The sequence below is a fragment of the Callorhinus ursinus genome, unplaced genomic scaffold (assembly GCF_003265705.2).
Source record: "Callorhinus ursinus isolate GAN/ISIS: 27379988/994484 unplaced genomic scaffold, GSC_fseal_2.0 scaffold135, whole genome shotgun sequence".
Lineage (NCBI taxonomy): Eukaryota > Metazoa > Chordata > Mammalia > Carnivora > Otariidae > Callorhinus > Callorhinus ursinus.
In genome coordinates this window covers 195,650-206,767 of record NW_027397197.1, presented here as the reverse complement: position 1 = coordinate 206,767, position 11,118 = coordinate 195,650, and positions in this window count along the sequence as shown.

Here is an 11,118-nt window from a genome sequence, read left to right as displayed (position 1 = left end):
GAAACAACTGGCTTTCCTCTGCTCCCCGGCAGTTTTATTTATCTTACGATATACAGTATGTGCTATGGCATAAAATTCCCCTTGAATAGTTTAGAGGAAATAAAAGGTAATGTGATGCCCATAATAGCGTTGGCTACTGAATGTAGACTAGTTTGTTGGGCTTTCTGAGTAGAGGTTATGTTACTTATGACTTTTTCTAGAGTCAGGAATAAAGTTTGGACCATCTTTTCTAGTTGTATTATTCCAAATGTGGGAACCACAGCTTGGATGGTATCGATGAAGAGGCGGTCAGTTAGCCCTTCTGGGGAATTCTCCAGAGTAGCTTGTGTATGCCTCATTTGGGAGGTAACCGGGTAATTTGGGGGGGGGTGATTTAAAAATTATTTCTAGAGAAACACGATCCTCTGAAGAAGTGGTAATTTTAAATATCTGAAAGTCAGAATTATCCTGAATATATGCAATATAAGTTAGTGTGATATCTGATATCCACATATGAAGTTGTACCCTAGTGGGGCACAAACTATATTGGGAGCAAAAGTATCATTTATGACAATAGCAGTGAACCTGTTTTTATGCCCTTCTAAATTAACAGAGTTTTTTGAGTCAAGTTGAACGGTTCTTGCAAAGCAGGCCAAAGGGTCTCTGAAGGTCTGTGTAGGACGTGGAGAATTCCCTAAGAGAAGTAAGCAGAACGTTTTACTTTCTTCAAGTAAATGAAGAAGCCTAATTGGGTTTTGAGTGTCATAGCAACTGACAGTGTGAAGGGGGAAGCAATATTTCCTAGGAGGTCAGGGCACTAGCTGAAAATTGGTAAATGTTTTTTGTCCATAAAAGAATTTGCACAGCATAGGGAACCACTGGGTTTAGTGGAGATCTAGAACTAAGCTAATTGAAGTTTTTATGTTTTGCTATTGCTGTTATAGCTCTTAGACAAGGTGCTTTGTCTTAGCTACTGTATCTAATGAAGGACTGAAATGAGCAATATACCTTTGACCATTCCCATGTAATTAAGTTAGTACCCCAGTGCCTATCTAGAAACCTTATAACAAAAAGAGAGGTTGTGAATCTAAAATTCTGGAAAAATCTTTTGGTAGAGAGATATGTATCAGTCTTTGTGCTTAAATATGAGTATATTTCTTTTAACTTTAAAATTATTCAACACAGAAAGATATCTGTACTTGCGTATTTTACTTATATCTGGAAGATAAACTCCACTTTTCATATGTCAGATTACTTTAATACTAAGTTTGGTAGACAAAGTTCTTAAAACAGTTTGACTTAAAAGTTGGAGAAATTTAGAGAAACCTAATAGTTCCTATTGTCCTTTCTTTTATGAGGTGAATAGGCATATCTTTGTGTTATTTAATGGCTGTTTTAGAAAACTCAAAGATTGTTTAGGCATAAAAGACATCTTAATAATTTTATTATTCTGCATTTGGGAAAGGCAAAATTAAGAATAGTTGTTAGGGGCACCTGGGTGGCTTGGTAGGTCGGTTGGGCTTCTGACTCTTGGTTTTGGCTGGGGTCATGATCTCATGGGTTGTGGGATGGAGAACCATGGCTCCTTGCTTGGTGGGGAGTCTGCTTGAGGATTCTCTCCCTCTGCCCCTCCCTCCACTAGCATGCATGCACACACACTCTCTCTCAAATACATAAATAGATCTTTTAAAAAATAAGAATAGTTGTTAGTGGGACAAGGTAAATCATACATATCTAAAGGAAGAAGTATTTGTCGTTAACACTGTAAAATTGCCTAGCAATAAACAACAACGTCTATTAGGAATTAACTTTTTTTTAAAGTAAGGAATTGTTTAAAACACAATTTCTGAATATGTCACAAAATGCTGAGAGTAACAATAATTTGGTGACAAAAAGGAACCTTTGCTGATCTGATCATTTCATTCTACATAAAAAAAGACCCATATTCTAATTTTACTCCTTTGGGACAATATTCATGTAATAATTTGTAGTAAAGTATTTATTAATGTATCTTTATATATGTGTACTTATGCATACATGGATATATAAATATGAAAATAAGCCATAATCTCAAGCTTTTAATTATAGTTTTAAATATAATTAATCAGTATATTAAATAAAATATATAATATATTAAATAACTATGATGACTTTTTCTTTAGATTTTATTTATTTGACAGAGAGAGACACAGCGAGAGAGGGAACACAAGCAGGGGGAGCGGGAGAGGGAGAAGCAGGCTTCCCGCTGAGCAGGGAGCCTGATGCGATCCAGGGCTGATCCCAGTACCCTGGGATCCTGACCTGAGCCGAAGGCAGATGTTTAACTGACTGAGCCACCCAGGCGCCCCCTATGATGACTTTTTTAATGAGCAAAATGAAAATAATATCCATTATCTTATATACATGTTTCTATTTTTCTGTAATTATTGTACCAAGTACAACTAACTCTTTATATTAATTCTTATCTTTAATCAAAAGAACCAACTTTTGTTTCTTCAAACATAAGAGAAAACTAGAGGACAGAAAGTAAAGAATTATTTAGCTATTTTTTCTCCATAAGTAATTATTTCTTACCATTTTAACAGTTTCAAGAGGCAAAATATATATAAAATATCATCCAACAGTGTTTGCATATTCTGTTAGTTGATTGCCATTAAAAAAAACAAAAATAAATATGTTTATATCTGGTTTGTTTTCTCTTTTTGGAAGTATCCAGACATCCAAAGATTATTTGTAATTAACTTAGGTCTAAGATCTTAACATTATCTAAGAATCTGGAAATTATAATTTAACTAACACACTGAATTTTTATGATTTATAGCATTTTTTTTTATTTATTTGAGAGAGAGAGAGAATGAGAGAGAGCACGAGAGGGAAGAGGGTCAGAGGGAGAAGCAGACTCCCCGCCGAGCAGGGAGCCCGATGTGGGACTCGATCCCGGGACTCCAGGATCATGACCTGAGCCGAAGGCAGTCGCTTAACCGACTGAGCCACCCAGGCGCCCTGATTTATAGCATTTTAAGAATGTCATCATATTAAACTTTTGAAAAGATATCCATTATTACTATTCTATTTAGTTGAATACAATTTTCTACACTTAATTTCAATTTAAACACATTTTGGAAACAGTGGTGATGTAGTTTTGGAATGTTGGTAAGGTCTGGAGCTGATGGCCAAGAAAGAATTCTATTAAAGCAAGCACAAAGGCAGGGTGGGGGGGGGGAACAGACGGACTGGGCAGAAAGAGCTGCTGCACTGGGGAACGGCTGGGGAGTTTGGGAGTTGGGGAAGGTAAGGAAAAGGGGAGGTGTCCAAAAGGACTTTCATATGCTAAAAAAGACCCTCAGGATACTGGAGGCCTTGCTGTTGTCAAGCTGAGGTTGTTTTTCCCCTCTAGCAAAGCATTAACATTAAGACAGTTGGGAGTTGGGACACCTGGGTGGCTCTGTCCGTTAAGTGTCTGCTTTTGGTTCAGGTTGTGATCCCAGACAAGTCCCACATCGGGCTCCTTGCTCAGTGAGGAGCCTGCTTCTCCCTCTCCCTGCTGCTCCCCCTGCTTGTGCAACCTCTCTCTGTCTCTGTCTCTCTCTGACAAATAAATAAATAAGATCTTAAAACAAAAAAGACAGTTGAGAATTTCCTGGAGGAATGTCACACATATCCCACCTGGGAATGCAGGTGAGGGGCGTGCTGGAGGGGGTGGTGCAGGGTCAGCTTGTGCTTTGCCCTCAGCTTGCCTTCTGCTTCTGCATCCATGTTAATTTATTGAAATCATAAAACCAATGTAGGAAATTTAGGAAGTTTGAATTACAAAGAATTTAAATTTATTCTTAAATAAACCAAAATAGGGTACTAAAGATATCGAATCATACCAAAATTCTTCTTCTTCTTTTTTTTAAGTAGGCTTCAAGCTGAGCATGGAGCCCAACACAGGCCTTGAGCTCAGGAAAGAGTTAGATGCTCAACCAACTGAGCCATCCAGGTGTCCCCCAAATTCTTCCTTTATCCTGAAACTAAAGCCTCTTCTTATTTTCTTATAGCTATAGTAACAAGGTTATTGTGTAAATATACTTTTCAGGGCACACAAAAAGTAACATGGTTTGGTAATTTTAAAATTTTCTTTTAGACAAATTTGACTTTATTTGGACTAGATATTCCTAGGGTATATGCAAGACAACTAAATTATTTTTTGAAAAGTTAATATTTAAAGTTTCACAAGAGAGGAAAAAGAAAGTGGAACAGAATAAAGTAGAAAGGAAAGAGAGAACCAGCTACACTCAAATATGTAATTATCACTAAAAAGGGCTCCTTAATGTTTCCTCTACAAGGTAAAGAAAGAAATTAACCTGTAGAAATACAGATTTTGAGGTATGCACACAAAAAGAGTGGCATATAGCTGGTTTTGATATAACATGGACCCTTGACAAGTTTATCAAGCTGTATAATTAAAAAGGCAGCATTTATTAATCTTCCAAATATGGAGACAGAGGAGATGATATCTCCTAACTTTTAAAAAAACTGCTGCCTCTTTTAGACAAACAAGATAATCTCTTCATGAGGGTTTCTTTTGCTTTTTGTTCTAAAGTGCCTCTCGTTCATGCCCAGAGCTCCTTAAAGGGTACACTGCAATTTTAAAATATCCCTCGTGAAACTGTGCCAATTGGAGGGATAAGCATACAACTTAGCATCAAAGGGAGCAAACATGAGGGAAGCAGGTGTTTAGCCTGGAAGGTGTCCATTTTTAGACTGAGAACATCCTGTGAAAACTCAACAATCTGTAAAGAGGGTGGTGGTGAACTTTGCTTTCAGAGTTTGGTCAAAGGCAAATCGCCGCCAATCCAAGGCCAGACAAAACCCTCTGATTCTGGGTAGATGAAGCTAAAGAAAGCAGGTTTCAGGGACACAAAGACAAGATTGAGAAGTCTTTTTTTTAATTAAAGATTTTATTTATTTATTTGACAGAGAGAGATACAGGGAGAGAGGGAACACAAGCAGGGGGAGTGGGAGAGGGAGAAGCAGGCCTCCCGCTGAGCAGGGAGCCTGATGCGGGGCTCGATCCCAGGACCCTGGGACCTCAACGACTGAGTCACCCAGTGGCCCCGAGAAGTCTTTACAAGGTTTTGAAATGATAACCTGAGATAAAGTTTGTCTGAATGACACTGGAGTGAGGAGATCTTCTGAATGTCTCAGTTCCCGGGCCAGTGCGAGGAAAAGTTCATCAAATCTATGTCATCCTTTCCCTATAGACACTTCCTCTAATAGGCGACATTAAAGACAGACTATAGGAGCAATGTATAAGAAGGCTAGAAGACAATTTCATCAAGGAACAATACAAATCTGACCAGATAACCAAAAACACCCCCAAGGGATCTCATTTCTAAAAAAGCAAAATAAACCCAAAGCTGAAGAACTTCCCTGAGATAGCAGAGCTCAATTCAGCGTGGATTTACCTCCCAGATATGGGCAGATTGGCATCTCAGACAGGTATACCCGAGAAGTCTAAGATGTGGTCACTATTACTAAGTGGAAGAGCTGGGTCCAAGACAGTGAGTGTTTCAAGTGAATCTCCGTGACCCTCTGTTTCTGTCCATGCCCTCCAGCCCAAGACCACAAGGAGCACACCTGGGCTGAAACAAGTTGAGCTTAGTGCTTTGTGCCATGAAGGTAAACACAAAGGAGATAGTGGGGGTGTTGAGGTGTCTCTCTTTGTTGCAATGAACAATAATCCCAATTTGATCAACCCCAGGCATGTCCTGGCGGTCTTTGGCTGAAGGCCATTGACAGTGCATGAAGTCAGAGAGTCTACATTTGGGCTTCTGCCATTTACTAAAGGTGCGACATTAGGCAAATCACTTAAGTTCTCTGATGCTCCGTTTGCTTATCTGTAAGTTTAGCTAGGAACAGTATCTACATCTTTTGGCTGTTGTCAGGCCTAGAAGTAAAATTTGTTTAAAAAACAAAACAAAAGGATAGCTAGGTCGAGTCTCAATGGGTGCCTAGATGAAATGGCTCAGGAATCCAGTGGACCAGTGCATCTGGGTGCCTGTGATTTTGCTGTGGATAGTGAGTACGGCTCTATTGGCTCTGGAGTTGGCCTCAGAGAGAGGCTTATATCCTGCAGTATGCCCTACTCCCCCAGTTAGGGAACCCTTCACCTGAGAGCAAATTTCTCCAAGGCTTATCTTGGACATATTTGTCCTCTAATGTAGTGTACTGGGTAGTGGGAAGAAGACTAGAGTGAGAAAAACTCGGTTTCAATCCTCACTCTTCCAGTGCTAGTTGTGGGCTTCAGAAGCCTCAGTTTACTTGTGTGTAAAATGGGTATAACAACCCTACTTCATGTGTTGTACAATTAAGAGATTATGTTTGTGCAAGAGGAGTGGGGTGATAAAATGATTCTTTCATTAGTTGACATCAAGGTTTCTGTTAAGAAGAGGACACTCTTTTTTAAGGAAAATACTCTGATATACCAATTGCAGGAAGAAGGAAAAGCTCTGATGGAAAGGACTGGAAGATAACACCTATGTAGCTAAACTGCCTTTCATAAGAAACAAACATGAATTTGGAGTGGGACAAAGAAGGTGAAAAAAAAATGGAATGGGAGAAGGGAGAAAGAAGCAAGAGTGGATTGCAGGAGAATGGTTTGCCGAGAAGTCCCAAGTAGTAATGTAGCCTAGGACTTTTAAATGTAAGAATGTTTAGCAATCAATTTTTAATTGTTTGTATTGCTATAACATATGCCCCTTCATCTACTCAAACTTTGATAAATTCTGTTACTTGCAACAATGCTTCATGTGAGAGGTTTTCAAGGAAGTCTAGGAAGGAAAGCAGCATTCCCAATCTGATGTGACAAAAGATAGAAAGAAGAGAGTGGCCATGAAAGATGAACTGGGTGTGACTCAGAAGCTCATTAGGAGCCTAAAATCAGAATTCCCCAGAATTCTCAGAAACCTTTTATCTCACTGTGAAAGGACAAGCTGCCCCTCTGCTGACACCTGGCTTACATGTGCCCTTAGGACTTGCCGAGCACAGGTAGGTGCTCCACGCTAGTTGTATCTGAATCTCCTTTTGGTTAATGTCTCTAATATGCTTTCTAGACGTGGTTGTAGGCTCCCTCAGGCTAAGGGTGTGTCCAGAAATCCTCCCATTTTTTTGGATCCCCCTCAAAGCCTGGCAAAGTACTGGATACAGGGGCGCCTGGGTGGCTCAGTTGTTGAGCGTCTGCCTTCGACTCGGGTCATGATCTCAGGGTCCTGGGATCGAGCCCCGCATCGGTCTCCCTGCTCAGAGGGAAGCCTGCATCTCCCTCTCCCACTCCCCCTGCTTGTGCTCCCTCTCTCGCTGTATCTCTCTCTGTCAAATAAATAAATAAAATCTTAAAAAAAAATCCAAACAAACAAACAAAATAACCGAAGTACTGTATAAGGATGAGAAGAGAAGAGAGAAGACAAACCCAGAGAAGGTCAGGCTCTACGTATGAAAAGCTGCTGCTTACCGTGTGCTCTGTCCCAGAGTGGGGTGGGACATGAACCCAGTTTGGCTTGCTACAAAACCCAAACTCTCAGGGCTCATCCCAATTTGCCTCCTGTCAATCTTACCTAAAGCTACGTGTGGCTGCACCCCACCCTCCACCCCTCCACCCTCCTCTGGCCCCCAAGGCTCACAAAATGAAGGAAATGGGGGTCCAAAATGCAGAGTAGAATATGTGTCCATAAGGGAACCGTGATTTCTTGTTTGCGGTTTCCTTAGCAACCCCCCACCCCCAACCCCAGAAGCCAGCTTGGCTGGCCACAGAAACTGTCTTTGTTGGTAGGGTTGCCAGAATTAGCAAATAAAAATACAGGACACCCAGTCAAATTTGCCTTTCAGATAAACAATAAACACTTTTATAGTATAAGTATATCCCATACAGTATTTGTGACATACTCATCCCAAACAATTATTTGTTGTTTATCCGAAAGTCAAATTTAATTAGAAATTGTGTATTTTATCTGGCAAACCTACTTGCCTGGGCACGGTATTTCAGAGAGTGGAGAAATAGGGGGCTTTTGGAATTTCTTGTTCAGTGGCTTCATCAAGGAACTTAACACCCGCTGTTTTGGGCAGCCTTCAGGAAACTGCTTCAAGCTCAGTGCTTATGACCAGCTCGAGTGCCGGGGTAAGCTGACCAACTTGTCCTGGTTTTCCTGGGACTCACCCAGTTTGAGCACTGAAATCCCATATCTCAGGAAACCTTTTAGTTCTTGGCAAACCTAGATGGTTTTTTACCCTAATGAGGGACATACCTAGAGGAGATGGAGATTGGAGATGTTGGAAGATAACATATGTGGTTAAACTGCCAGTTGAGTCTCAAATCTCAATACCTCTTCTAAGCACATTTCCTCAGGTCCATTTTAAAGATGGACAGGTTCTGGGGCAGGCTAAGAATCCTAGATCTGAAAGGTGTTGGTTCTAGAGATCATTAAAGTTCAGCCTCTGCTTGTTAAATGTTTCTTAAACATTTCCAGAGATACTCTGTCACCTCACCTGGTTATTATTATTGTTATTGTACCTTAGTACAGGCACTGTGCTAAATATTTTATGTTATCATCTTATGTAATCTCAATAATCCTGTGAGGTTACTACTATTATTATAATTTTCTAGGAATTAAAATAATAGAAACCCACAGAGGTTGACTTGTCCAAAGTCACAGAGCTGCTATTTGGTAGAGCTGGTATTCAAGCCCAGTGGTATCTGACTTCAGAGTCTGTTCTTAATAAATTTTTTTTGATAGAGCACGCACATGAGTGTGCAAGCGTTGGGGGGAAAGGTGGAGGGGCAGAGGGAGAGGGAGAGAGAATCCCAAGCAGGCTCCACACTCAGGGCAGAGCCTGACACAGGGCTCAATCTCATGACTCTGAGATCAAGACCTGAGCTGAAATCAAGAGTCGGTTGCCTAACCAACTGAGCTACCCAGGCACCCCTGGAGTCTATTTTCTTAATTACCATATTCCATTGCTCATCTGGAAGGCCCATCTGATATCTAGCTAAAATCCTTCATGCTGCGGGGCGCCTGGGTGGCTCAGTCGGTTAAGCGGCTGCCTTCGGCTCAGGTCATGATCCCAGGGTCCTGGGATCGAGCCCCATGTCCGGCTCCCTGCTCAGCAGAGAGCCTGCTTCTCCCTCTCCCTCTGCCTGCCACTCTGCCTACTTGTGCTCTCTATCTCTCTGTCAAATAAATAAATAAAAAAAAATCTTTAAAAAAAAACAAAATAAAATCCTTCATGCTGCGTGTCTAATAACTTCCTTCTTGCTTAGTTACCCACAGAGAGAAGATGGCTACTCCCAGGAAACCCAGGACTAGCCATGATCTCCAAATCGACTTTAATTGGGATAGCCAGCCCCACCCCAGCATCTACCACCCACCTTCATGTCCCCCTTTTTGAGGAAATTTGAGGACAGCTGACCACCTCATGCCCAGAATGGAGAGTCCTATTGGCTCTTTAGGCTTGTAGTTCAGGCTCAGCGGCTCTCTCTAAGGCCAGATCCTTGGAGTGGTTCTCAGTGGGCTGAGAATTGAATAGATCTTCTGTGGCTGGGCAACAGCGGTGTAGCCAGGGTAGAGAGGACATCCCAGTGAAGATTTGCTTCTCTTTCTGAAGGCCCCTGCTGTGGAGAGGGAGCAGAGGCTAAGGGGATTTGCTGCCACTCTACCCTTTGAAACCCTTCCAAGAACTGCTGGATTCAGCCTGTGCAAGAATTGCAGTGCTTTAGAAAGTTTGAAGGATTTTTCAAGGATAACCCAAGGAGCATGTAAAACCTTCTTTGGAGGATCCTCTGGGGGAATGACTTCTTAGACTTTATGATTTGGGACTAATTGTGCTTAAAAAGAGAACCCATTTACCTCTGGGGCCAAGGTGTCTACAGCCCAGGAAGGGGCAGGCCAGGATGGAGGAGTGCATTAACCTCTCCTTGCTTTAGGGGCTGAGAGAAGCAGCAGCTCCAGAGTCTGCCCACAGTCTCAGCTCTGGTGCTCAGTGTCCCTCATGCCTTCCTGGCTATGACAGAGAAAGTCCCACAGGAATGGAGTTCCCAGGGACAGAATAGTTGGAGGGGAGGAATAGCTGGAAGGTAGGGGTGCCTGCCCCATCCTACTAGGTGGCAAGAGGAGCCCATACTTGTGGGAGAGTAGCCGCCCAGGCTTCCTCCTGGGCTTGGCCGGGGGGGGGGGTGTGGGAGGAGGGGGGAAAGCAAGCCTCAGAACCCTAAGAGGCTAGGGCAAGGTTCTCTCCCCATGTGGGTCATTTGTTCTAATCTCTGACACCATGATCTTAGCATCATGTGCTTACCGGGAGTGCCTCTCTCACAGCAGGGAGAACTGAGGCTCCCTTTCTTCTCCATCCTGGCTGCTGGCACAGTTTCCCAAGGAAGGCACCCAACCCCGGGGGTAGACAATCTACTCCGTAGGAGGTGTCATCCATAGCCCAGAGTGACTTTTACCTAGACAAGCAGCCAGAGTCAGGCCAAGGCCTGATTTCTCTGAAAGGGACAACCCCCCCTTACAAATATTATCTAATAATAATAATAATAATTTTATATATGTATATAAAATCATTATAATTATTATTTTTGGAGGGGGTAGAATCATATCTCTGAAAAGGCAGCATTGAAAGAAAGAGGTCTGAGCAATTTCCTGAGAGGGTGGCAGACGTAGCCCTCATTGTCTGTGGGGCCGACAGAGGGGCAAGGAAGGGCCCTGTTTCCCTGGAATGCAGAGGGAGCCAGTGAAGACCTTTCTTGCTTTCAAGGGCTTATGTCTTCTCCTCCCATGGGTAGCAGGACAAGAGCAACCCCTCTTCCCCATCCAGCTGTGCCTTGGGAGTGGGGGCTGGCCAATCTGCCACAGCGAGGGCTTCACTTTCAAGATGGACCTGCCACCGTGGAGCAGACTCAAAGGGCCTGCACACTGCTGCCCCTCAATCTGCCTGAAAGACTTTTCAAATGAGGTTTCTCAATAGAAAAAGTAATAAAAAAAAGTAATAAAAAAGTAATAAATGCATATAATTACAAATTCCCACCATACTAAAAGGCATAGAGTGAAAAGTCTCCCTCCCACTCCATGCACCCATCCCTTTCCCCAGAAGCCACCACTCTTACCA